This window comes from Mus pahari, chromosome 2 (assembly GCF_900095145.1).
Source record: "Mus pahari chromosome 2, PAHARI_EIJ_v1.1, whole genome shotgun sequence".
Lineage (NCBI taxonomy): Eukaryota > Metazoa > Chordata > Mammalia > Rodentia > Muridae > Mus > Mus pahari.
Genome location: NC_034591.1, coordinates 54,009,225 through 54,013,695, shown reverse-complemented (window position 1 = coordinate 54,013,695; position 4,471 = coordinate 54,009,225). Strand labels below are relative to the sequence as shown.

Genomic DNA, 4,471 nt, shown 5'->3' with positions numbered 1-4,471 from the left:
CCTGGAACTCACTCTGTAGACCAGGCTGGCCTCGAACTCAGAAATCCGCCTGCCTCTGCCTCCCGAGTGCTGGGATTAAAGGCGTGCGCCACCATGGAACACCTTTAAACCAGCCTATTCTACTTGCAGCGAACAGACACGGCTTGGGACTCGTGAGGAACCAAGGAGAATGGGTATAGTCCCAATTGTCAGGGGATCCATTCAGGTGTGCCCTTGAATATGAAATCACAACCTATATCTTCATCTTTTCTCTCTCTCTCAATCTCTCTCTCTCTCTCTCTCTCTCTCTCTCTCTCTCTCTCTCTCTCTCTCTCTCGTAAAAATAAATCACATGCCTAATGCAATCTTCGATTTGGAGGCTTTAAACTGCACATTCTGTTGACTTTCAAAAACGCTAACAACCCCACACTTAGCCTGTAAACTAGTTAAGTATATATATTCCTCACGTGTTCTAAGATCTATTCTTTTCTGCAGTTCTTTTTTGCACCCAGAGCTTCTCCTTTATGTTTTTCATTAGATGGTTTTAATGGAATCAAAGTTCCTAGGCTGCGGCTTCACAGAGCTCTATTTACTTCCCTATTAGGGGAAACCTCTCCCGGATTGTTCTTCACCAGGAGAAAACAGCATCAAGAACTGCCTGACGTTCACCATGAACTGAAGCCCCTCACTCTGTGTTAGGAGAACACGCGTGGTATTATTCCAGAAAATGTTATTTTGTAGTGATGGGGGGGGGGGTGGGGAGCACGTGAGGGGGATGGGAGAAACTGGTCACAGAGAAAATGAACTTTCATCGACTCCAGGATGTTGGCTTCAAAATGGAATTTATCCTCAAATCCAAAATTATAGATTTTCTTCCAAACTGCATTCCCTTCATGGTTTAGAGAATACTTGAGAAAGAAATAGCTCTCCGTTTCTTCATTGACATAAAAACAAACAAACAAACAAACAAACAAACAAACAAAAACAAACGTACAAAGTTTGGAACTTGATGTCTTCCAAGGAGGGACAACAGTTGAGCAGAGCTAGCGATTGCCTGCAACCTTCCCCTCACACTTACACACTTACACAGAGACGGTCCAGGGAAAGAAACTCACAGGGCAGTCTGTTCTCATGTGTCACTTCTCAAGAAATTATCCCCATCCTTCTACACACAAGGATTCCTTAGCAAGTCCCAACCGCCAGGCATCACAGTCTATGGCAAACTTAAATGGAAGCAGCCATCTGGGAACGCTAGACCTTACTATGAGTATTACTCTATAACTGATCGGACTTACTCTTCTTCTGCAGGGCGCCTTGTCTTCAGTTAGTTCTGTCCCCATGTCTGGCTTTGCCTAACACTGAAGGACTGTGCTGCTTCTCTTTACAGCCCCGTGTACAGAGCCTTGCTGCCAGCAGGGAGCTGGGAACACTGAGCACTTCGCTCTCTGTTTCTGACCATGGATTGCCATGGCACTCAAACTCTCCCACCCTTTACAATCGGCTCTGTCTAAAAGGAATTACCAACTACTACCATCTTGCACTACTGTCTGAGATGCCCAAATGCGTCTGTCTGGAAATAAAAGCTCCTTTCCTTCCTTTCTGGAACATTCCTCCAGCTTTTTTAGACCCTCGGGGGGGGGGGGGCGTACTTTCCAACAGAAATGAAGATTTCTCAAGAAATATTTTTGGTAGGCAGTTAGTTACCCATGATTTCTACACACACGCCCACTCATGCACACATTCTCTTGCTGCTCGGGTTTATAGAAAGCAGACACGGCAGGCGTCTTCTATTTCAGCAAATAGCAGACGAGTGGCACTCGTTGAGTTGGTGCTAGTGGTGGAACTCTGACCTTATTTCTCTACATCTCTGAAAACCCACTTCTAAATTCCTGGTAGTGGAGTGAGAGGAACCCATTACTTAGCTTAAAATTAGCTTAAAACAAAAACCAAAACCACAACAAAACAAACATTCTTTGTCTTAACAACGTAAAAAGCCATTGCTGTTATTATTATTATTTTTTTTTAATTAAAACCTGAATCCTCTTTAAATGTCTACTGACCAAAGATGGGAAAGAAACCGCTGAAGGGACAGAGCCCTCCCGCTGCTGCTGGCCTGAGGATTCCAGGTACAGACCACATCCCCCTTGGAACAAAAGTGCATCCCGGGCAAAGGTGCTCCCGTGCTCCCCTGATCCTGTCACCATGAGATGACACCGTTTGTGCCATCTCTAGAAACAAAACTTGAAGTTTCATCACATTGACCTTCTGGGAGCAGTTCAGGAAGTCCAGGCTGGCTTAGGGAATTTACGTGGTCTGTTGCTTGCCTCGAAAGATTTTGCATATCCAGCAACCTTAGCCAGGAATGCTGCCTGAAACCAGTAAAGCAGCTCCAGCTTCCCCAAAGGCGGAAAAGACTTTGTCTCTTACCTTTAGGGCAGCAGCTTCTTCCCAAGGAGGACGTCCCGCTGCCTGAAAGCAGGGATTCCTTTAAGCAACCCAGCAAGAGAGCAAGCAGGCGGGCAGACAGGCAGGCAGGCAGGCAGGCAGCCTAATGCACACTGCTCTATTCAATAAAACTGTAGACCGCCCTTCCTTGGCCCCTCCCAGAAGTCCATGCTAAGTGAACGCATACCCCCTATGTTTACAGTCAGCAGGCGGTGGTATGCATTGTCCTGTAGTTTTTCTAATAGGCCGCCAATGACGACACCCTGGCCAAGGTGATGCTGTCTGCCCGTGCAGATGCCTGTCATTCCCTAGGCATGCTCAGGATATCACTCATCAGAAAAACCAAGTCCTAAAAAGCTTGAAACCCTGAGCAGGCTGCCAAAACCAGCCGGCTCCATGCCCTTTTTTGGTTATCCTAAGCAGGGCCTCCTGGAAGCAGATCCATTGTCAGGAACAATCATAAGAAACGTTAATCTTGGAGAAAGAGGCTGTCTTGTAGAACACAAATAGAGCTTTAAAAAGAAAGTACAGTCCACGAGACGATAAGTGAACAGTTAGCCACGCTTACGGGGGTGAGGTTGGGGGGCGGGAGGAGACATTTTAGTCGAAGAAGCTGTAATAGTGTATCTCTTTTCAAAGCAGTTTCATTACAAAAATAAATTTACATCATTACACGAGTTAAAAACCTGAAGTGGATAAGAAGCAGGGCGGCTGGCTGCACAGGCTAAGCCCTAGCCTAGAATATGTCTATGTGTGTTATGGGAACAACTGACAAAAAGTATAAATAAAATGTATCAGTCTTTTTAGTACATAATGTTGGCCAGGAAAAAAAAAAAAAAAGGTGAGGCCAGAAGCTAGCAGATAGAGTCCTAAGCTTAAGAGAGGGCTTTATTGGTGTTTCCTACCAACACCCATCTTCCTTTCTTTCCTCTGTCTTGGCAACGGGGAGATGTACTAGAAATAGGTAAAAACGAATGTGCAGAAAAGGACATAGAGAGACCCAGGACCTGCTTTGGGGCAGTTATAGACAGACACATATGCCCTCACAGGTGATACCGATGTCCTAGAACATTCTAGAAAGCCAGTGCTCGGGAGCCCTGAAAGATGCTGAGTTACAATGCAGGTCACTGGCCCACACATGCATCCAATTGTGGTCTTGGAGTCTTTGGAACTCATTCAGTAGATACTTAGCTTAAAAAAAAAAAAAAATTGGGATACTTACTGTTTGTCAGACCTGGGGCTTAGCACGAAATCCATGTTTCATTACTGATACTGTCTCATCACTGACCAAGACGTTTTAAATATTTCCCCTGGCTAATTACAAGTCCAGAAGCTTAATCAACACATGCCGTCTGACTGAAAAAGCCTTTCTCTATTAATGACCTGACGAAGAAGCTGTCTCTATTCAGGAAACGGCCCCCACCCTCTGTGCTTCCTTGAGAATGCTTGGGAAGCAGCCGGTCCACATGGGTGAGTTTCTTCTCCAGCCCCCAGTTATTAACCAGTCACCCAGAAGTGTCTACATGAACCCCTACACTTCTTAGGGAGGTAACTTACCTCCTCTGCTTTTCTTGCTTTCTTCTACTAAACAGCTCCAAAAAAGAAAGAAAGAAAGAAAGAAAAAAGTTACAGCAAAGACTACAGGGTCCAGGGAGAGTTGGACTTAAAGCATCCTGAACCAGAACTGAGAGTGAACTTTCCCAGACACACAAGATAAATAACTTGTTGGTGGGAACCACACTGTTAATGTTGCATTTCAAGTTCACTGTAGCTCAACCAGGCGTCCGTGAGCACAGCCATGTTCAAAATTGTTCTTTTGGGAAAACTCTTTCTGATCCCCGATAAATGATTTGAAAATAAACTTTTTGGATCATAGCCAGTTTGGCAGCTGGGAAAATCCTGTATCTGGCTGGACAGGTTGAAAGACAGAGTCATACTTCTTCGTCTGGCAAAAGACTGAACTTGAAGACAATAGCAGACAGACATGAGTTTCTGCAAACATCTCAATCATATGGATCCGACCTCTGCCCAGGGATTTTTCTGGGTG

At 45.1% G+C, this 4,471-nt stretch overlaps 1 protein-coding gene across 5 annotated transcripts in view; it reads right to left on the bottom strand.

The window, feature by feature from the left end:
- The window catches only part of Cald1 (caldesmon 1), a 181,377-nt gene extending 177,677 nt beyond the window's left edge, over positions 1-3,700 (bottom strand). For 3 of the 5 annotated variants that reach the window (XM_029535642.1, XM_029535644.1, XM_029535646.1), the window contains exon 1: positions 2,407-2,534. The gene's annotated coding sequence lies outside the window, so the exon portion shown is untranslated. Of the gene's footprint in view, positions 1-2,406; positions 2,745-3,646 lie in introns of those variants that run through there. The other 2 variants (XM_029535643.1, XM_021190660.2) reach the window with 2 other exon arrangements.
- Between the last annotated feature and the right edge of the window lie 771 nt (positions 3,701-4,471).